The sequence below is a fragment of the Ptychodera flava genome, chromosome 18 (genome assembly GCF_041260155.1).
Source record: "Ptychodera flava strain L36383 chromosome 18, AS_Pfla_20210202, whole genome shotgun sequence".
Classification (NCBI taxonomy): domain Eukaryota; kingdom Metazoa; phylum Hemichordata; class Enteropneusta; family Ptychoderidae; genus Ptychodera; species Ptychodera flava.
In genome coordinates, this window is record NC_091945.1 from 309,303 (window position 1) to 333,831 (window position 24,529).

The 24,529-nt window shown below is 37.8% G+C and overlaps 1 protein-coding gene across 1 annotated transcript in view; it reads right to left on the reverse strand.

Annotated features, from left to right (window-relative positions):
- Positions 1 to 7,636: 7,636 nt before the first annotated feature.
- Positions 7,637 to 24,529, reverse strand: part of LOC139117960 (carbohydrate sulfotransferase 1-like) — a 35,348-nt gene continuing 18,455 nt past the window's right edge. The window contains exon 3 of the transcript XR_011548606.1: positions 7,637 to 9,810. The gene's annotated coding sequence lies outside the window, so the exon portion shown is untranslated. The remainder of the gene's footprint in view (positions 9,811 to 24,529) is intronic.

Sequence of the window (24,529 nt, forward strand, 5' to 3'; positions counted from 1 at the left end):
TTGCCATTAATGAGTGTAATATCTCTTGTGTTTCATTTGAGAAGATTTTAGGTGTTACATTGGACAATGTTCTTACTTGGGACAAACATATTGACGATTTATGTCTCACTCTGAGTAAGAGAATCGGTTTACTTCGAAGATTATTCAAATTCATTCAATGTCATCTTAGAAAAGTTCTGTATTATGGTTTAATTCAGTCAGCTATTGATTACTGTTGTGTAGTTTGGGGAAATACAACTTTAAAAGATATCGAGAAAGTGTAAAGTTACAGAAAAGAGCAATGAGAGTTCTTCTCAATGGCGATTTTAATACCTCAACCGATTCACTCTTTGAAGCAGCCAATGTTTTTTTCCGTTAAACAACGCATCTTTTATTTTACATGTGTTTTTAACCTATAATTGTCTTCTGAATACTGTACCATCGTATCTCTCTGAGAAATTTGTGCCTTTAAATGATGTTCATGGTTACCAGACACGTCTGCTGCAACTCATAAATTGCTACTCCCTCAATTCCGTACACAAACAGGCCAGAGGACGTTCTCTATGCGTGCCTCAAGTTTCTGGAACTCACTTCCTGATGATATTCGGTGCATCCACAATGTTGAAATTTTTAAATCTCGGCTGAAATGTTTTATTAGGGATAATATTGACAAATAGAACTTTTGTTTTTTATCTCTTTGCTTTGTTGATTTTTTTAAATATTTTATTTATAATTTTATTTTGTCTGCTATTTGACTTCATTGCTTTTTTTAAACACTTATTGGATTTTAATTCTGTGTGTTTAATTGGGACCCCGTGGGAGATTACAGCCTTATTGGGATTTTAACTCGATTTGAGCATGTAAATGGGTAATCCTTTAAAGTGAAATAAATAAAATAATAAATAAATAAACATACAACATCAAGTCCTATGGGCTTATACGACAAAAACACATCCCATCGCTAAGTAATAAAATAAATAAATACATGTGAAGAGATTAACTCACATATGATACATAGTCTCATTTCGGTTGTTATATTATACACATCGACAATACAACTAGTCAACACGGCGGGAGTTTTAGATATTAGAAGTTTAATCTAGTCAGTGAGATGAACGGTAATAAATTCTGGATATATCGCACAATATTTCTGAAATAAGATATCTCTGATTGATTTGTACAGGCGACAATAAAAAGAAAAAGTTTCTCGTCTTAAATTTTTGGATCTCGACAAAAATTACAAGTTCTTTCTTCTACTGCTAACAGCTGATATCTTCCTAGTTTCTACTGTTAAATGTAGCATACCAGCTAGAAACTGTAAAAGTATCGAACATTTGGTCGCGACAAAGTGGCTACAGTAAATAATTCTCTGTCATGCACATATAACTTGGGTTTCGTACAAACACTTGAAAGCCCTTTTCTCGTAAAGATATCTGTGAACTTACACATAGTATCATCCAGGTTTAGGATTTCACAGTTTAGAAAATCATTCTGCAATTCAATGTCCCTGAACCTGTTTGCAATATCGCATGAAGACAGTTTCTAAATCCAAAAAGTGTCTGCTCGTGACATTATCAGAAGTGGTGATCTCAAATTTGTATGGGGTGCCTTATGGTGAGAGGCGCTCCAATGTGCGCCAGCACAAGAGAGAGGGGAAGAGAGAGGGAGAGGATTGAGGAAGAAAAGAGGGGAAGAGGGTTGACGGTAGAAGAACCAGCTCATGCACTTACAACTATCTAGCAGTAACCTGTTTTATGCAAACAATTACATTGCATGACGGATTTGTTATAAATGAGAAATTTGAAATAAATGAGAGAGCCTTTCCGTACTTTGTAAGGATGTGGTGAAACTAAAACATCAGTGTCTCCTTATTTTCCCTTCTTTGTTTTTGATTCGATTTTCAACAACAGTTGTCCTCGTCAACTAAAGTTATTGATCGCATGAAAATAAGGAATTTGAACTTGTCGTTCTCCCACCTTGTTTTCGGTTAACTATTTAGAGCCACTGCCAACTCCGACAGCATCACGTGACAACAAACTAGCATCTGATGACACTCACTCGGATATTTTACCACTAACAAGTCTTGTACCATCAGATGTCAACGCCAAGTCATGCTCTCTACACGTTGAGAAGATCGCGCCTGGGATATTGATTGAAACACAGCACGGAACGACTTTGACATTCATATGTCCAGATGGGCTTAAACCTGCCAATGTCATTGAAAACTACATCAAGTTTCAGACAAGTACCGCCGATGTCCATGTAACGATGGCTTTCTTTACTTTCATCAACAACACCTGTGTACGGGTAAGGAACAAACCAGCCAATTCATGTTTTCTCTAACTGTTTGAATGATGAACATTTGGCGAATGGCTTGTTCCATTGGCGGTTCATGGTTTTTGTCTTTGACAGACGTGAATGAATGTGTGGATGACCACAATGTGTGTGATTCGAAAAGACGGTGCAGCAACACTTTTGGTAGCTGCAGATCTGTTTGTCACCATGGCTACAATGAGGAGCGCGGTCTTTGTGTTCCAAAATTGTCGTCGACAGAAGATGACATCCACTACGATCAAACAGGTAAGGTATTGATAGTTACTGCAAACACTTTCCTCAAATACCAACTTCGATAGATATTATTGGATTCTTTATGTATCCATGCTTTGTGTTTATTTCAGGGACTACGGGTAAATTCTGCCCTGAGGACGGAGCCTTTGAAACAACACCATCTAGACGTTATTCACCTTGGATCTCATGTTCAAATGCTTCCGTAGGTAAGGGGCACGTTTTGTTCAAAAGAAAGTCTGCGGCTCGATATTATGGAGCGGGAATCATAACTACTAGAGTAAACATTCTTTTCAGACAGGTTTGTCTTTGTCTTATTCTGAGACACTTTCTTTGCGACTCTCCTGAACACATCCATCTATCTATCTATCTATCTATCTATCTATCTATCTATCTATCTATCTATCTATCTATCTATCTATCTATCTATCTATCTATCTATCTATCTATCTATCTATCTATCTATCTATCTATCTATCTATCTATCTATCTATCTATCTATCTATCTATCTATCTTACTAACTAAATAACCGTTTACAGCTATAATGTAACATAACAAAAATCTGGTTCCCTTCATCATCAATCGAGGTCGCTGCATGTATATCGACAAACCTTGTGAAATCTTACTGATGAAATGTATGCTATGGGATAAGGGTAGGCCATCCTATAGACACATACTGCGCCATTTCTCAGATCGCTCAATTATGGTTGGATAAAAAGTGATGCGTTACAGTTACAGAGGAGATAAACAATATTTATCCGCTTTCCCTTACAATGAAGTTGGGTAAAAAGAAAGTGTTGACCAATGCTGCATCGTACAGAGCGACCACAATCAATCAATCAATCAATCAATCAATCAATCAATCAATCAATCAGAAGAATTTATAGAGCGCCAGTATTCACTACGAAGTAGTGTTCAATGGCGCTGTACAAAGTTATGGCAAGGTGTCAGTAGGCTCTTTCCAAGAGATGGGTCTTGATGCTCTTCTTGAAATTGTCCAGAATGGAAGACTGCCGTATTTCTAAGGGTAAATTATTCCAGTTAAGTGGAGCAGCACGCGAGAAGGCACGTTCACCATAAGTTTTCAGTCTGCATTGTGGAACATGAAGAAGATCCTTGTCATTTGACCGGAGAGTACAGGATATATGTTTACGGTGGATTAAGTCTGATATATATGTTGGAGTGCTGTCATGAAGTGCCTTATAGGTGATGAGTAGACTCTTGTACTGGATTCTGAAGACAACTGGTAACCAATGTAGATTTATAAGAACAGGTGTGATATGATTGAATTTCCTGGTACGTGACACCATTCTAGCTGCAGTGTTCTGGGCGTGCTGAAGTGGTAAGATGTCTTTGGCAGGTAAACCGTATAATAATGAGTTGCAATAATCGAGTTTTGTGGTAATGAGGGCTTGAACAAGCATTTTACAGGCTTCGTCGGTAAGATAGTGGCGAATGCAACCTATTGTGCGATGATAAATGGATCTGCAGGTCAAGGCTATGTGGTGTTGTAGACTGTGCTGATCGTCAAAAATAACGCCAATATTGCGGGCTGATTTTGCGGGTTGAATGCAGGAGGATCCATGTTTATGTGGTCGATGGGACGAGGCAGGCGGTTGAACTGTGACCGGATAAACAGGACTTCTGTCTTGCTGTCATTTAGTTGCAGTTTGTTTTGTTTCATCCGGTTTTGATTTCTTGAACTGCTGATTCCATCTTGCTAACTGTGGTTAATGTGTCAGATTGGGAGAAATACTGGTATAGTTGATTATCATCGACATATTGGAGGAAATCCATACTAAGGTGACGGATGACTTGACTAAGAGGTTGGATGTATATACAGAACAGAAGAGGGCCGAGTAAAGAACCCTGAGGTACTCTAAACTGCAGATGTTGAGGCTCTGATTGACAACCATGTATGAATACTGACTGGGTTCTGTTCTTTAGGTATGATTAAAACCACTGTAATGTGATGCCGGTGATGCCAAGTTTGGATAATCTATCTGGTGATGAGTATATCATGGTCAATGGTGTCAAAAGCAGCAGACAGGTCGAGCAGAATGAGAAGTACACATTGACCTCTATCCAATGCAGTGCAGATGTCGTTATGAACTTGAGTGGTGCTGTTTCAGTGCTATGATGTTTCTTGTATGCTGACTGCAGTGGTTCCAGTAGTGAATTGGTGCCCAGATATGTGTTCAGTTGAGATGCAACAACCTTCTCGATGACTTTGGATAGAAATGGGAGGTTCGAATCTGGTCGGTAGTTTTTGAAGATATTACTGTCTAATGACGACTTCTTTAGAATCGGTGAGACAACTGTTATTGGGGTGCAGTTCCAGTAGTGAGTGATAGGTTGATGATAACAGTTAAATTTGGCATGAGTTTATCAACACATTGCTTGAGAAGTGAAGTAGGAATAGGATCTAACAGACATGTCTTTGATGGTGAACTGGATATGATCTCCATGATACTTTCTCACAGGATGAAATGTAGAAAACGATGATGTGGTACAACTTCAAGGAAATCAAAGTCTGTTGATGTAGTGATAGAGTCCAGAATGGAACGGATATTACAAATTTTGGCGATGAAGAAATGGCTGAAATCTTCTACAAGTTCTTTGATTGAGGTGTGGACAGGTAGAGCATTAGCTTTTGGTTTACCTGATAGAGAAGAGAAGATCCGGAGGAGCGATTTCTGGTCACCCGAGTTGTCTGCAATGAGGTTGTGTTGTAGTATGACTTTTTAGCATTTCTAACGGCTTGGCTGACAAGATGACACTGTTCACGAAAGATCTGGTGATGAATTTCCAGCTTGGTTTTCCGCCACATACGTTCAGCTTTCCTTCTTTTTTTCTTTGCGTTATGAATATCTTGACTATACCATTTGGTGTCATGACGCACTGTAACAATTTTCTTCTTGAGGGGAGCATGTTTTTGAAGGATTTCTGTGAGGTGTTTATTGTAGACTGATACAGCTCTGGGAAGATCAGTTGGCGGTGCGGTAAATTCAGGCTGCCTGCCCAAATTAAAGATGATATTGTCAACACAGACAGTGGAGATACATCGAAATATGGAAGGATGCTGCACTATCAAGTACGCACTCAGCGAAATCCAGATGGTATTAATAGGGACAGCCAGTTAATATTTCATTCTCAATAATATGCAGAAAAGACATCCTATTACATCATTGGGGAAATAGTACTTTTTATCGTTAAAATTCATTCTTCAAACGGTACGAACACCATCGAATGTTTTATGGAATAAATATTTCACTCAAATATGGCAGTGACATGTAATCTATAGAGCAAAGGTAAAAAATAAGATCTAAATACTGGTCGTAAAGAAAGTAAGAATACATTGCCGATTCGTTAAATAACGAGTTGTGGACTTCAGCTGGAAATAACATTACAAAAACAGATTGATTTGATCTTCATCCACAGGAGGGATACTCTCCACCTTAGAGCTAGCCATGGGTATTTAGACAGCTAAAATAGTTACACTGAAGATTTCCGAGATCTAACTGTGATGTCACTGCGTCCTTCTCTCTCTCTCTCTCTCTCTCTCTCTCTCTCTCTCTCTCTCTCTCTCTCTCTCAGTATACGGCATACCGACGATTGCAGAGTGATCGTTCACGGTCAAAATAGTAAATTGAGTAAGTGTGTGTGTGACCGTCTTGGCAATTTTGCTGTCATTATGACCATGGGAAAAGAACCAAAGGTGAAAATCTCACTTGACAAGATTCTAAATACTTCCGTTTTGGACAATCAAACATTTCATTATGCTTGGAGCATGAATGTTTTGGGTTTTAGTACGTTGTTGTTGATACTGTGGGGGAAGTATAAGGCCCACGACAATTTGGCAAGTACATGGAAGTTTGTTTTTACAATACGTACGTGTGTCTGTTTTCCGACAGCTACATCTGAGATTTACTGAAATAACACGATTGGAACTAATTTGGGATAATTGGATCTTCATTTTTTCAAATTTCTCAAAAGTGTTAGGTGCGCTATAGCTGAATGTTGCAATATTACAAATTACTCATAAAAATAAGTGTGTAACTTAAAAAGAAAAGTGGATGACGCTACATTTGCAGATTAAATCGACACTACTTCACCATTCAATTATCCCGAATTAACATTCCAATCGTGTTAATTGTTTTTGAACACAGAATGCATAGCTTGACTTACCAGTATAATTGCGAATTATGATGAGGAAAAGATTCGTCAATAAACACGTCCAAATAACACTGTTCACCCAATCTTAGCTCGGTTATTGAACCGCTATACTTTGAGGTTGGGGATTTGGCCGAGTGGTCTGTCTGTTGCTTCTCCGCTCGGTGGCTTGATAATGTGAGTTCGAACCCGATTGAAAACACCGTATTTTCATGAACTTTGAATATCGATGGTTGGATGAAATAATGTTCCTTCTTCATCTTGAGAGCCTTTTCTTCAAACAGCAGTAGAAGTTGTATTGACAATATGCTGCGTGGTGTCGTTTATGCTGATCGTCACTAGTTTTGTTGGCGATCGCGTGTGCATGGCAAGTGAGTACATCGACACGGCCAGGTGTTCTGAGGTCACGTGACCTTACTAGAGGTCGGATAAAGGGCGCGTGCTCCTGACAAAATACGCGCACTCTTTTCCCTCAAAATTATTTTAGGAAAGCATGATGGAGTTTTCAGCAGATGGCTTTCCGTTGCAGCATACATGTATAAGGTGACTGCATATAAAATATAGTCAAGGCCATCCTTTAAAATGACAAGTAAACGGTAATAGTGTAGATTTCAATCAAAATATGGAAGGATGCTGCACTATCAAGTACGCACTCAGCGAAATCCAGATGGTATTAAAGGTATACTGTCACCTGTTTCAATTTTGCCACAGTTACCATGGAAAGAGAAAATCTAGCCAATCACAGATTTTAAGTGGGTGGCCGCTTTTTAAAAACAGCGCCCTCACATGGGTATTTTGAATGCCCAGGAACATCCTTTTGACCATATATGGGCATATTTAGATTACAGGTGACTGTATACCTTTAATAGGGACGGCCAGTAAATGTTTCATTCTCAATAATATGTAGATTAACATCAGATGTTTCATTCTCAATAATATGTAGATTAACATCAGATTTCTACGTGGTGCTTACACAGGCTATTCTATCGCTGGCCTTCTTTCCACTCATAATTGCCATCGATACTCAGCTAGACAGCAGGAAAAATCTGGTAAGTGAACGTCAGTGCCTTTTGCAAATTTCACATCTTTCAATCACTTTTGTCACCAGTACGGTCATATGCCCATAATGAGGAAATTTAGCCTTCACATGGTTTCATTAAGTTTTGAAGTAGGGGGCCAGAATGGAAAAGTAGGCGGCTTGCAGCTGCCATGACCACAAAGCGGTCGTCGTTGGGGGAGGGTCCGGGAGGCGGAACCAAAGGCTGGAAATCCTGAAAAATGAGCTAAAATTCACTTTTTACAGCTCGCAGTCACTTGAATTTCTAGTATTTTCAGGGCAATTTGTGTTTATATCATAAAAGCCATTTTCCTGGGAGATTAGGCCTAAACATGATAAAATTAATAATTAAAAATGATAAAATGTGGTAATGTTGACGATATTTTGAACAAAGAAAACTGAAGTCTTTAGAGCCTCTATACTTTTAGGAGGTAAACTATAATAATTCACTATTATTAATGATATAAATTTGATATGTAGATGATATTATACTGTGTTACATCTGGACATGGCGATAGGGGATTCCCCCTCTGTTGAAATGTTGGCACCCCCAATTTATTTGTCAAGGGGGACCACTCCCCCCAATGAAATGGTGCCAGTCACCCCTTAGAGGTACAAGTAGAACACATGAACTGGTGAAATGCCCCCGAAATTTTCTGGTCAAGGGGGAAAATCCCCTTTTCGATGCCATCCTAAATGAAACACTCACATTTTAAGCACAGTAAATGAGACACTTTCCATTAATGTATAATGCTATGCTTAAAATTAAGAACCATAATGTTTGCTATGGAAATCTGTAGATGAAGAACTTTTATACCACTGGGGAGGTAAAAAGGATGATTAATATAAAACACGATTTGAACTAATTTGGGATAATTGGATCTTCATTTTTTCAAATTTCTCAAAAGTGTTAGGTGCGCTATAGCTGAATGCTGCAATATTACAAATTACTCATAAAAATAAGTGTGTAACTTAAAAAGAAAAGTGGATGACGCTACATTTGCGGATTAAATCGACAGTACTTCACCATTCAATTATCCCGAATTAGTTCCAATCGTGTTATAACAATAATGATAAAAACTGACAATCATTACCATATTTCGCAAGTAGAATCAAAGACCCTCAAGGTTATTTGAAGTAAGAACCTTGACATAGGATATGAAAATTTGTACGTTCAGAAGCTCACATTTGGATTTAACCTGACGACCGGTTTTGAATTGAATTTAGAGGTTTGATCGTATTTTAACCACTCTGGGCGACATTCTTATTAGCGTCGATAGACCGAAAAGCGGTACATATCATACGTCCAGCTGGTTATATACCTTCACATTTAAGCCTACCGCAGTGCAACGCACGTCGGCTTACTAAAATTCGAACTGTAATCGGGAAGTTTTTTCGTGAGAAAAAAATCAGGTCATTGCCTTCGAAAACAGTTTAAATCCACGTAATTATCCTTCTCTTGTTTCTTGGTCCACTTCAAAACCGAGGATCGTACAGCGAAGCCTGCCCTTGCGATCGCTTCCGTCTTCATTTGTTCATCGACCATTTCGAGTCGAGCTAACGACGGCCGACAGGTGTAGTATGCCCGTTTTCATTGGCGTATGTAAAGGTCACCACATAGGAATCAGCAATTCAGGTAGCCAATAGAATCGTCCGTTGCAATTCCGATTTTTATTGCGGCAGTATACGCAAGACCTTGCTCCATCGTAGTACACGGCGATCGTAGTAGTCGATCGTCTTCTAAATTTTGTTTCACATAAAAGCCGTTGAAAAGTTTGATTACACAGCTTGTGAAACCTGTGCGTATCATTTCAGAAGTTAAACAATATTTTAGCTATGAAAGAGTTCAATTTTCCGAAAAAGTAGCCGGCGAAATCGTGAGAGTAACCGGTCAATTTCGCCGGCTGACGGCTCTTAATGAAACCCCTGTAAGTTCACAAAACGGCGACTCATGCCAATTTTGTAAATCCACACAACTGTCTCTTTTTTTACCCCTTCTACTTAACGTCTTCAATGAATTCACTCCAGAAAACTCCTGAAATTATAAAAGAAAATGTTTTTAATAGGAGAAACATATATAAAGCCGATTCATTGAAGTATCATTTAGCTCACTTTTTCTAAAACAATCATCTGCAAATAGCGAAAGACGATAAACATATACTTGTACAGATTCACCAGATACTTTACATCAAGTACAATGATGTCCTCACAAGGGAAGGCAGCATGTCTTTGATACCATTGATGTCATGTTAAAATGTTGTCAATTTTTGTTAGGAAAGAACAGATAAATAAATGTTGACATGACAAACTTATCACAATGAAATTGTGTAGTTTTTATAAAGTATTACTTAAAAGTTTCTGCGGCGGTTGGCGATACCTGAGCTTATAGAGATGTCATAAATTCCTATACGATCCGTCCATAAATTGGACTATTTTCTACGTTCTCATCTCCCTTTGTTAAGCGCATTGTTTATTAATGACGTAATTATAATGTTTCCTTCAAGTTTCTTCAGTATCATCAGCAATTAACAGTTTTAGAGTCAAGTGAAATAATTTCATGAGAATGTTTTCCTTGTGCCAGAATATGTCTGTCGTCACGTTCAATAGGAACGTGAACGATTTCCATTCAATCAAAGTCCTATCTTAAACCCTTCGTTGTTGTTATTGTTGTTGTTGTTGTTTCAACAGAAACTGTGTGAATTACTAGTGATATTCAATCAAGTGGTGTTACTGAGCGATACCTTCAGGATGTTGAACTTAAGTATTCAATTCTTCATTCGTCTCAAGTAGTTTGCGTATCGGCGTAAAACTGCAAGGTGATCATCACATTTCACATACTACAGTCAGACAATGAACACTGGAACAGTTCAGATGGGTTGGATGAATATTTACAAGTAATACTGCGCATATTATAACAAGGTTTCGTCACCTAATGTCGAATTGATGTTGTATATAGTGGTTGGATAATACCGTGCGTTGCATTCGGGTATTTTAAAGGGCAGCTGCCAGTGAATCGACACATGAACAGGTGATCAAAATTGGCATTACATGCCTTCTATCTCTGAGATGATATTTTATAATCATAATTGCTTGTTGAGGAAGAACGCACCTCAGACAAAATTGACGTGTGGCGCTCCGTACCTCCGCCCCTAGACTCTCCACAGTCGCTGTGCCTTGTTTTGTGCGCGCCCACGATGGGACTGCATTCGAAGGCTACGCGTTGCCAGACCCCGTGCCAGACACAGCGACTGTCGGTTTTTGCAAGTACATGAATATTCATAAGGGTTGTGACTTCGAAAGAAACACTTATCTAACTGGGCGGAGAGAATATATACTAGTAGCCAGTAAACCTATATACGCGGTATGGTTTTATTTTTCATTTTTAATTTTATTTGGCTATGGTACTTGTCATTTTTATTTGATTAACGGATGTGTGGAGTTTTATAAAGTACCCGGATCAGGCAGAAATCCGACCGGTCGCTTGCAAGAACGTCCAGACCCTGGGATTCGCGTCGCGCCCTGAAGGGCGCGCGCGTGTTCCAACAACATGAACAGCATGAACAGGGAAGAACGCAAATCGCAGGGTCTCTGCCAGACTACTCCGCCCCCTGAAAATTCTCGGGGCGGAGGTACTGAGCGCCCTCACATCACTGTGCTTTACAGTCTAATTCAATTCAAATCTAGAGAAAACAAATCAGGCAGAATACTGTCATTGCCAGTTTTTTTTTTCCTTTTGGATTTTTTATGAAAATTAAATTTTCTTTTTCTACAACTCTTTATTTTACGAGTGAACAGGTTGAGCGGAGAAGTGAATGTTTGTTTTGTAAAAGACAATCTGTCATTAAACTTCCAAGGTTTGGCGTAGAACATTTTGTTTACAGAGAAATGTAATAGATTACAATATTGTAACTTCACTTGATGTAGCAGTATTTGATACGGAGTCAAACGAAAGTAACTGGACGTCGACGTGTCAAACTCAGTGCATATAGTCGGAGGTTCCAATCAATTGCTAGATGGCTTATGTATTTTCGGGTTTTTTTTCCTTAGAGTTGTCTAGAAGCACATCCTGCGAGTGCTGTTATCTTCATTGAAATGGCATTAGTGCTGATAACGATGGTACGTATAGAGTATCATCGCTGCAACGTAACGAAATCGTTTTACAACATTTTCGTTTCAGGTCATAGATTAGGGTAACTATGAGCTGAGAAATCCAAAGGTTTCTCCCACAAAATCATCGTATTCAGTAAACACTACTGGGATAAAAAAACGTAGATTCGAAACAAAATCACAAACATGACTAAATGCTTTCACCATATAATATCATAGACAGCGCGATGCGTATGTCCCATGAAAAATTGTTTGTTAACCAATGGGCTAAGATATACCAGTGGCCAAATTATCGGACTTGGCCGGTATTCATTCTCAGCATGATTAAAATATTTTGCTTCTTCCATTTCAGGCAACGGTACTGGTATACTGGAATAACTGTAAACTGTGCGGTGACTTGATAAAGGTACTTCGCGGACCGGAAGAGGAGATATTACGGTAAGAATGGTATGAAGGTCATCTTTAAAAAAATAACTTGCAATCTAACGATATATCTCATTCTAAAGAAGAGAAGGCATCCCACACTTAATAAAAAAATGCGGACCCCTTATTTCAATACGGTTGACCTCTGGTTTATATAGAATTGTGGGCCTACCTTTTCTGGAGAATAGTGGACCCAGCAAATTAAAAAAAAATAGTGGACTCTCGACTTCTGGAGAGTAGTGGACACCCAAAAAATGAGATAAAATAGTGCGACTCTCAATTTCTTAAAATGGTTGACCAAGTGGACTCCCAAAATGAAAAACAAAATCACTGGACCAAGACCCACTCCACAAAAAAGTTGGAAACAAATAGTGGACCCATCATTTCTAAAATAGTGAACAAAATCAAATTTAGAAAATAGTGTAGCCACCCAAAAAATTGGTGAAACCGACACCCCCCCCCCCCAACATGATCAGTGTGTTGAGAACTCTCCCATCAATTTCTCATAACATATTGTTGCAGTGCATGCATCCAAGCACATAAAAAGTAACACAGAACAGCATGAACACCTAACCTGTTATGAAACACCTGTAACCTATACTCTTTCTTGTGGGCAGCGCCGATTTTTACCCCCCCCCCCCCTTCCTCCTTGTGGCCGTGCGTTACCAGAACACAGCCTTGGAAAATACCGATGTATATGCAGCCCCTCTGTGGAACAGTGGACCCAGTAGTAGGAAAGGTCTCACTCTAAAATACCTCTTTCTTTCTGAGATGGACTTATCCAAAGCATCCATATCATCGCTCCGAGGAGCAGCGTCTCAACTATGATGGATAATTTTCTAAATTTGATTGGAAAAACTGCTCTCTAATGATAACCTGTAATACCTTTATTGTCTGTCATGAAGAGTACATCACCCATTTATTATACAAAAATGAAGCTGCTCATTCTATAGAAATTGTGGTGTACATCTGAGAGTATATCGTTTCCAACTGCTTTCCATTCGCAGTGAGAAAATTGCATCTGCAATAATATAATTCATGGTATTCTCAAGGACACGAGTGGTGCATCTTGCTGTGGCAATGATAACCAATCCACTTCGGGTTGTCTACTTGTTTGCCGTTTGCATTTTTGCTGAGGTAGTGATTCTTTTTAGTTCTTTCAAGATTATAGAGGATGTATCCTGCAAAGTGTTGACTCATTCACAATGATGCAATTGGAAATTCCATGTTTTAAAGCATGGAGTGTTCAGCTTTGACATTACTTTTGAGCATGCTGGAGTTCACGCGAAAGGAATTTACTGTTAAAACTAGAGAGATGGTGACAATTTGAACAAATGAACAAATATTTGAGTCTAAATCTTCCTTTAACCTTTTATGTCTTTTATGTTATAAACTAAATTATCAATCGACAATGTCCTACTATTTTACTTTTCTGTTTTTATCTGCCTGTGCACGCCAAGATATCTATTGTTATAACTTTGTACTAGTAAATATTGTGTCGTCATCCACCACATTATTACCGATAATGTATTCCATTATCCAGGATTGTGGCCCCATATATTTTCTACTTCTACAAATTAAATGGCATTACCAAAACCAAAATAATAGCATTAACATACCCGCACCTGGCCAATAATGGACTCAAGCAAACTTTGTACTCCGTAATGTAATCGGCTCGTGCAAAGTTTGCTTTCACCATTAGATGGGCCGGAGGGAGGGGTGTTAGTTACGTTATTGATTAAACACACACCTTTCACTCATTTCTTATGGGGCGCCACCATTTTCCTTCGATTTTTTGCCACCAACAAAGAGGTTAGTACAAACATGGAGGTAGTCTCTACTACCTCCATGGTACAAACAAAGTAAACTTACAGAAAAGATGATATTCAAACTCCACTGTTACATAGTACGAAACGAGATATTAATTGTCCAACAAATAAATTCATGCTAAATTCACAATTGAGCAAAATGTGCAGAATTCAAGAATCAGTAAACGTTTTCATAAACTAGAAAGGTCAGTCGCTCGAGGACGCTCCCTACACCCACCTCGTAAGATGGGGAGCGTAGAGAGCGCCCTCGAGCGACGGACCTCCAGTCTAACGTTTTCACTAAACTACAAGTTTACAATGTAACTCGCCCTTTTTCTAGTCAATAGAAACGAATGAAGTGATTTTGTTTACGTATTCACTTATGAAAATGTTATCATGGAAACGCAGCAAAGTAAATAAAAACGAAGTCAACGTAGCAGTTTTTACAAATGATACACATACCACGCAACATTACATGCAAGGAAGGCATAATCAAAGTCATTTTAAAGGGATACAGTCGTCGGAACTGAACTCAAAGGTCGCATGGGACCCATACGACCAATGTAAATGCTGTATCCAAGGTACAATGGTGATTGATGAAAGTTAAAACATGTCTGTCATAATCTACATCGTTTAATTTAAATGTTGCAGCTATGATGATGAGATGAATCTAGATATCGTGCGTGAACTAATTTTTGTAAACAAGAAACTCGCTCAGGTGCAGTTCCGACGATGGTTTCCCTTTAAGCCAAATTTTACGATGATAAACAGATGACTACATGAAACTTAAACACTGTATCGGTGATTTTGTGAGATTGTTCACAACTCTTTACATCTATGCTTTACAGATGTTAATTGTCCAGAGAGCTCGATACTTTGAAGATGATGAGGAATACAGAGAACGTGTCAAGGATTTTGAGTTGGAGGATTCTCAGAGAATCCAGATCCAGAAATACTAGGCAGATGCCGAAGTCAAGAACGACATCAAGTTGAGAATCCACTACCCCAACCAAGTAATGTAAGTATTCATCTACAATATGTCACTGACGGGACTGTTCAGAATTTACTTCCAGGGGGAAGGCCAGAGAATTTTCTATTTTTCCTGGTGATTTTTTTTCCATGGTCCACCCTAGTAAATTATGGAGAAAATCTATGGTACCTCTCATATTCCCTGGGTTTTTTCCACCTTCACCCAATATATACATGCATGCTTACACACTAAGACACAGAGAGTCTGACAAGTTTATCACACTTTGTAGGAACAATACAGCGGTCGTTTAATCAATGATATAACTAAATCTTTCAGAGTTACAATTAAGTGGCCATATAGCATGTTTTGTAGGGACTGCAAGTGGCACACTTTTGGGAAGGCAAACGAACAAATCAGGTTGTAAATTTCTGAAGAAAATTATTAAACATGAATGCTTCTTTTGTTATGTCCACTATAAATAATCCCTTTTATAGCCCTTTTCTTGATTATTTTGACGATTACTTTGTCCCGAATGTTGTTATATCAGTGTTCTTTATCATCAAACACTTTGGTTGTAAATGTTGCCAAGTTGTTTTTAACATTAAATACTACTAGCAAGTACTCAGAGGAAGAAATAATAGAAATAATATACAAAGCAGGGTGAGTTCACTGACTAGACAAGTTCTCTCACTTTTTCCAGAAGTACTCTCCCATAGGAAGAAATGAATTGAAAAAGTTTGCAAACATTTGACTGGGGCAGGTACAGACTTTCAAGGTGAAGGACTACCCAATACCAAGAATATTGTCATTTTCCAGAAATCAGATACATTTTATGTTGTAGCTTGTAAAATGGCTGTTCCCAATCACTTCTTGAGATAATTTACATTCAACAATCCATTACCCTGTGATTTTGAACTCCACATAGTGACTTTATTGCAAATTGACCTGTTCAAAGAAAACAATTGCCACTCTTAATTCTTAAGTAAACACAATTGGAACTAATTTGGGATAATTGGATGGTGAAGTAATGTCATTTTAATCTGCAAATGTATTCTCAACTGCTTTTCTTTTTAAGTTAAACACTTGTTTTTATGAATAATTTGTAATGTTGCACAATTCAACTGTACGGCACCTAACACTTATGAGAAATTTGAAAAATATGAAAATCCAATTATCCCAAATTAGTTCCAATCGTGTTAGTATCCTCTACATTTTTCTGGCCATCTTTATTCTCATCCTTTCAGCTACAACAAATGTGATCTCTAGAAAATGACTATATTCTTGGTATTGGGTAGTCCTCCATCTTAAAAGGACATTTGCTCAGTGTAACTTTTGGCATTTGTTCAATGTTTTACTTTCTGTGTATCGCCCAACAATTGTTTTTTATTCTATCTACATAGAACACCCAATGCAGTGTTATAGCAATATACACACCAAAATGACCATTTTTATTGTTTGCAAATGAATTCTAGTCTTTACTTAATCCGAGATCTCTTTTCAACAATGACAACGCTGACTGTTCACTGTATGGTCTGTGTTGACATGCTAAATACTGGACATATCTTGACGCTTCAGGGAGGAGAACAAGATACTGCAGTAGATGTATAAAACGAACCACTGTGAATATTACCAAATTTTGCAGCTAAAGGAGCTTATGGGCACTGCTCGAGATCCCTGGGATCGCCTTTGTTCTAGTCTGTAAGAGGATTATGGAGGTGTCATAGCCTTTTGTTTTCCATTGAAATTGTAATCTGATGGATAAATTTTCTAATGAGACAATCTGGTGCTAACACAACCCTTTAATTACACTTGTGGCACAACCCTTTAATTACACTTGTGGAGTTTATCTGTCACTGAGGTAGCTACTAAGGTTCTCTGTTTTAAAGATCAGGACTTCTGGGCAAATATTGAATTGATGTGGTTTTCCCTAAGTCCCCCTAAAAGACTGTGGTATTTTGGTCTGGTCCCTTTAATTTTTCTTCGGGGAAATGGGTGGTCCCCCCTGAAACCCCCTCCCCAAAGTAAATTCTGAACAGTCCCTAATCACCATAGTCATTTCAAAAAATTGTTGCCATTTGTCAATTAAAATCTCTGTCAGATGTAACTTTTCATGTACTTTTTAGCCCTTTTTTCGTACAATATATCTTTTGTAGAGACCAAAGTGACCGGGAGACTATGAGGAAAGCTGAGAATAAGTAAAGTTGGAAATTATAAAATCATCTCTGCATTTAATTTTAATCAGATTCTGCGAATATTTTTGAAGGCCATGCTCTAAACTTGTCAAAACAGTGCAAATGTACTGGTATGTGTTTAAAATGTAAATTATGGTATTTTGGCCAGCTGAAATGTATGTCACAACCAGAATTAATACTGGATTTCAACAATAATGTTGAGTATTATACACAATACATTATAGTGGCAAGCTAGTCCTTGTATTTCAACATACTTTCAGGAGAAAACTGAGAAAATGCACTTGTTTTGTTAAACAAAAATAATAGAAATAGCGACAAAATTTACAGCTATTGTGTATCAATCGCTTTAGCACCTTACAGCTTTGTAACCATTTCAGATACCACAATTACAGTTACTCTGTGAAGTACAGCAACTGTGTTAAGTAAGTCATTCTATGGGGTACAGTTACTAAGCCAAGATCATAGTCACTCCATGGTGTACAGTAACTGTGCAAAGATTACAGTCACTCTGTTGGGTAGAGAAACCATGCAAAAATGTACTGATTATTGTCAGAAATGGTTAACTAGTATCCTGGGTTGCCTTTCATCGATTTTGCACAGCCACAGGTCAATTCGGAAGTCAGACAAACTCACTTTTACCGAGGACAGATATAACACACAAAGAAATGGAAAAAGAGGATTTGACAGTGTGAAATCAATATGACACATAACACTGCAGTAAGCTGGTTGCTCTACTTATGCATTTATCTGTTTTTCAACCATAAGCTTACAAGTAATTGCAAGAGTTAATTGATGCAATTGAAGATGTCATATTTTTAACCATTGTATACGTTTTGTACACACACCATACTAATCAGATTATTGAAAAAGTCAATCAATGGGTTGGTTTCATTATACACAGGTTCTGATGTCACTGATGCACATGCTGTGCACAAAGTCTTAATGTTTCATTTGTTCGGAAAATCCTGGAATTATTGCTTGGTAGATTGGTCTCTGTACAACAAATAGAACAGCTTCAAATGAAATTCCTAAATAAAGATTGAAGTACAATGCTGTTGTAGTCTCTGTTGTTATTTTCATTTTACACCTCTCTTCACTCGCTGTCAAATTTTAGATCTTTATTGAAGTTCAGATTTCTGTTTTGTTTACGAGTGTTTCAATTTTATTGCTGATTGTCTGGACATCAATAACTTGTTTGATTTTTATATCCTTTCATGGCATCCCTAATTTTCAAATTTATTTAGAATATAATATGCAACAGCTTTGTCAAGCTCTTTAAATACTAATTTTAATCTCGGATGCTTTTAAATATCGTTTGATGTTGACCTGTTTTCAAGTTTTAGGATTATTACATTGTAAATCCTAGCTATTTACTGTTTATCTCTTGTTGAAAAACCTAATCTAAGATTATGGAATGAATTTGATAACTGTACCATTGATTTTTGGGTTCACTGTGTGTAAAGTATTGTTTCTTGTCTGTAGCCTTGTCATGTAATAGTTCTTTTTGAGTTTTACTTTTTTATATGCATCCACTTATTGGACTTCACCTGTTGGATTTCATTAGAAATAGATTAAGAAACAGATTTTACAAAATAATTGAATAAATAAATTCAGCTTTTTAGATAGACAAGACAATTCACTCTGGTTTAGCATATGAAGCAGTCTAGTGATAGAGACATCCAACATAGTTCATTGATGGAGACAACAGACACAGTACGTACGCGTGGCAGTATTTAACACGGTATCTGAGTAGGAAGCAAATTGAGTTTGATAAGGGGCTGTCGATAATAAAAGCTGACGCACAAGAAACCTAACTCCCCTCAGTGTCACTGAATCAGCTGAAATGTGGTAAAGTAAAGAGGTGTAAATGAAGGTGACATTACCCTTACATTGTGGGGAGCATAGGGTCATGTGTATATACCAATGCGTGGTTTGCAAGCAGTTGAACTTGGTGTTGAGTGAATGTAATTGAAGTGAATCAAGTTCAACAGAAAGTTACATAAAAGTTTTTATTTATATGATGATGAAAGTAAACCTGACAATAACAATACATATATGAGCTATTAATTTGAACACTTTGGTGCAGTATTTCCTAACATATTACTCCTATAATTATGCAAGAAAATTCATTAATATGCAAATTAGCAACTAAGGAACATAAAAGTGAAGTTTTGAAGCCATTAAAGGACTAAGAGATCAACATCTGAAGTATGTGTCATCAAATTCGATGCCACATTAATTGACATATCACACTAATTAGAAAGTTAATCAAATATGCAAATTAGAAGTAAATTTACATGACATTGCTAAAAGTCTTTGCACACTACTATAGCTCTGGTACATCAACATCTATGACAAGTTTCATCAAATGTTAGTCCGTATTTCTTGATATTGCAATCAATTTATGAATACTCATTAGATATGCAATATTTTTATTAATTGACAAAATACTGTTTTTGTGTGCTGCGCTATTAGTGCTTTTTATGACCAACATCTATACAAAATTTTATCAAATTTGTCAGTCTGTCTGAAAACAACGCTACTTCAAACATCACTAATTATACATGCAACACCTAATTGTGCACTCAACACCAGGAAAAATTCGGCCATGCATAGTATGCTATAGTGTATTAATTATCCTTGTTCCAAGTTGGAAAGGAATTGGCATAGAAAACCAAAGTTTCATTTCTTCTCTCTCCAGCATACCATCCAGCTAATTACTCGACAAATGCTATGTCAACATTAAGATTTAAGAAAATGTTAATCAGAGAAAGAAAGATTGTAAATATACCGTGAGGAAATCCGAAAAACGTGGCGAGTAAATGCTGCTCCTTTAAATTGCACAATTGTCATCTCCATAAGGCCAGGCATCATGTAGGTCATTTCCCCCACACTCATCATGACCTGAGTTCAATTAGTCTAGAACATTCTCAAGGTCACTGCCCTTGATGACCTCACAACCTTGAATTTCAATTAGTCATGTTTGGAATGTTCTGGAAAGTTAATTAGTTGTGTAAGGGAGATAATTTTAGAACAGTAATTAGCATGTCAATAAAAGTTCTAGATTGTTCTTATATGCCTTTATAAAAGGGACGTGCACAGCTTCCAGTCAGACTTTTGGGATCGTGTCTCTTGTGTGTTACTAAACTCCAGCAGTAGTCATTCTCAAGACTTTTCAAGACCTTCACTGCCAACGCTGGATTTATACTGTGGACTTTGTGCAGCTTCAAGCCTGCAAGGACTGTTCATTCATCCAACTGACTGTTACAACTCTGAGACTGGAGCTTTGCCGTCCCAGCTGAGATAAGTAGTCTGTACACTTTTAAAGCTTGTACTCTATCCCTGACTTAGCAATTAGTTTTATTTTCGTAATAAATTTTGTTTAAACGTTAACTGCTGAGTTCACCCTTTTGTTCGTTTTCTCTGCACGTAACAAAATTGGGGGCTCGTCCGGAGACGAATATTTTGAGCCGTTTGACAACATTTTGACAGCCTTTTCAAAACTACTGTATACTGTGAACTCAGCGAAATTCAATCATGGCGGAATTCAAGCCAGACGAATTTATGGATGACCTTGATCAGGACACATTTAATTCCCTCAGAAAAGACAACCTCATAGCACTGGCCAATTTCCTTAAAGTAGATGTCAAAAGATCTATGCGCAAGCGAGAAATTCAGTTCAAGATTGCAAAACATTTAGTTAATTCTGGCCATTTTGAAGAGTCTGCCTTAAAAGATTATGAGCCTGAGTCTTCCTTCGAACTCAAAAATTAGAATTAGAAATACAGGCAGATTTGGAGCTTAAAAAATTGGCATTAGAAAAAGAAAAAATACAAATGCAATTACAAATGAAAGAAAAAGAATTGCAAATGGAAGAAAGACAGAAAGAAAAAGAAAGGCAGGAAAGATTAGAAATGGAAGAAAGAAAGAGAGGGAATTGGAAATGAAAGAAAAAGAATTGCAAATGGAAGAAAGACAAAGGGAGAAAGAAAGAGAGGAAAAAGAAAAGGAAAGAGAATTAGCTGAACACCGACTGCAGTTAGAAATGAGACGTTTAGAGCTTGGAAAGTCAGGAAAATTCTTCCCTTCAGACAATTTTGACATCACTAAGCATTTCAGGTTAGTTCCCCCTTTCCAAGAAAAGGATGTTGATAAATATTTTCTCCATTTTGAGAAAATTGCTCAGAGTCTGAATTGGCCTAAGGAGTCCTGGTCTATGCTTTTGCAGAGTGCTTTGGTGGGTAAAGCCAGAGAAATTTACATTCAGTTGTCAGTAGAGCAGGCTTCAGATTATGATTCTGTGAAGGAATTAATTCTCAAGGGCTATGAGTTGGTGCCTGAAGCTTACCGTCAGAAATTTAGGGATTGTGAGAAGGTGAAGGATCAAACTTATGTTGAATTTGCTCGAACAAAAGAACAACTGTTTGATCGTTGGTGTTCTTCGGAAAGGTCAGTCAGAATTATGACAAATTACGACAGCTTGTTTTGATTGAGGAATTTAAAAGGTGCATCCGGAGTGACATCAAGACATTTATCAATGAACAAAAGGCAGATACATTGGAGGTTGCTGCACGTTTGGCCGATGATTATTCATTGACCCACAAATCTTCCTTTCTCAGCAAACCATCCCAGTCCTTTTCATACAGAAACAATGCAGGTAAATTTAACTCCTCCTTTTCATCCAAGAATTTCTCAAAGGACGGTAGAAAATCAAATGACAACAGTTCACAAAATTCAAGTAACACTCCCACATCATCAGATCCCAAGTCTCAATCTCCTTCTGACAAACAGTTCGGTACACTTTCTTGTAATTATTGTAAGAAAGACGGCCATTTAATGTCAGAGTGTTTCAAATTGAAAAGAAAACGTGAAGGTCAAAGTGGTCAAAGTGGATCTAAGCCCACCGGCTTTATTTCTTCATCAACTCAATTAGAGTCTAATAATGTGTGCAACACATTTTCTGAGGTTAAACCCCTCTCATCCCCAATTAATGAGGTCAAGGTCAATTCTTCTCAAGATAGCATTATGGGTATTTTCGAACCATTCATTCATGATGGTTTTATATCACTTTCTAGTGATTTCTCTTCCGCTACCCCTGTCAAAATTTTAAGAGATACCGGGGCTTCCCAGTCTCTTTTGTTGGCAGATACCCTGCCGTTTTCTGAAAAGTCATTTTCAGGTTCTAAAGTTCTTATTAAGGGGTAGATTGTAATGACTACATTCCTGTTCCTCTCCATAATGTCTATTTGTCTTCGGACTTTGTTTCTGGACCTGTGACTTTAGGTATTAGGCCTTTTTTGCCTTTTGAAGGGATTCACCTTCTTCTTGGAAACGACCTTGCTGGGGACAAGGTCATTACTAATCCACTTGTGACTGATAATCCTAGTTTAGATCAAAATCCAGAGCCAATAGAGGAAGACATTCCCGGCCTTTTCCCATCATGTGCCATTACTCGAGCCATGTCAAAGAAAACTTCTGAGAATCAAAATACTCTCAAAAATAATGTCACAGATGTTGACTTAAATGACACCTTCCTCAGTCAGGTGTTTGACACGGATCATTCCGTTATCCCTCGTGGATTTGAAACTTCCAGTAAAACTTCTGCTGACCAAAGTCAGACATTTTCTAGATCAAATCTCATTGCAGAACAACACAAAGACCCAGATATTTGTCTTTGTTTGACAGGGTAGATGATGAAGGTAAAACTTCAGATAGCTCTGTTTCCTATTATACAAAATCTGGTATTCTCATGCGTAAATGGAGACCTCCAGATGTTTTGGTTGATGACGATTGGGCTATAAAACATCAAATTGTGGTTCCAAAGCCCTATCGTGCTGAAATATTGCGCCTGGCCCATGAAACCCCCTGGGCTGGTCACTTAGGAGTCAGGAAAACTTATCATAAAATTCTCAGTCACTTTTATTGGCCTAATCTCAGGCAGGATGTAGCACATTTCTGTAAAACTTGTCACACATGTCAAATGGTAGGAAAGCCAAATCAGACCATTCCAAAGGCCCCTTTACAGCCAATTCCTGCATTTCAAGAACCATTTAGTAGGATACTAATAGACTGTGTTGGGCCCCTACCAAAAACAAGATCAGGAAATGAGTACATGTTGACAATTATGTGTACATCAACTCGGTTCCCCGAAGCCATACCACTGAGAAATATAAAGACAAAGACTATAGTGAGAGCTTTAGTCAAATTTTTCACTTTATTTCGGCCTCCCTAAATGTGTCCAGTCCGATCAAGGCTCCAACTTTATGTCTGGAATTTTTCAACAAGTAATGGATCAGCTAGGCATTAAACAGTATAGGTCATCCGCCTATCATCCAGAAAGTCAGGGTGCTCTTGAGCGATTTCATCAAACTTTGAAAAACATGATTAGGACCTACTGTTTTGACACAGAGAAGCAGTGGGATGAAGGAATTCATTTTTTGCTCTTTGCTGTTAGAGAGTCAATTCAAGAGTCTCTTGGTTTTAGCCCATTTGAGCTTGTATTTGGACATACAGTCCGTGGCCCACTTAAGCTCGTTAAAGAGAAATTCCTATCAGACGATGATGATTGTCTGAATATTTTGCAATATGTGTCAGATTTTTGTACAAAACTCTCTAAAGCATGTGAATTAGCCAGAGAAAATCTTGAGTCATCTCAGCAGTCAATGAAAACCAAATATGATAAAAGCACCTCAAAACGGAAGTTTGAACCAGGTCAAAAAGTTCTTGTTCTACTTCCAATTCCTGGCAAACCACTCCATGCTCGTTACTTTGGGCCATACCTAATTGATAAGAAATTGAGTGATTTAAATTACATCATAATAACACCTGACAGGCGAAAACAAAAACAGCTATGTCACATAAATATGCTTAAGCCATATTTGGATAGGGATAATCCTACTATAACTCAGCCTGTCAGTGCAGTCAGTTCAAACATTATGAAGATAGTGATACTGAAACTGACTTGAGTGATAATACTCTAAACTCAAAGCTGGGCTCGGTCAAGCTTCAGAACTCAGAAATCCTGGAGAAGCTGGAGTCTACAAAGTTGGCACACCTCCAGCCAGAACAACAACAACAGGTGAAAGAACTGCTCCATGAATATAAACACCTGTTTCAAGATGTTCCAACGAGGACAAACGTCATCTATCACGACGTTGATGTTGGGGACAGTAAGCCTGTAAAACAACATCCATACAGACTGAATCCAACAAAAGCGAAATATCTCCAGGAAGAAGTCAAATACCTGCTGGACAA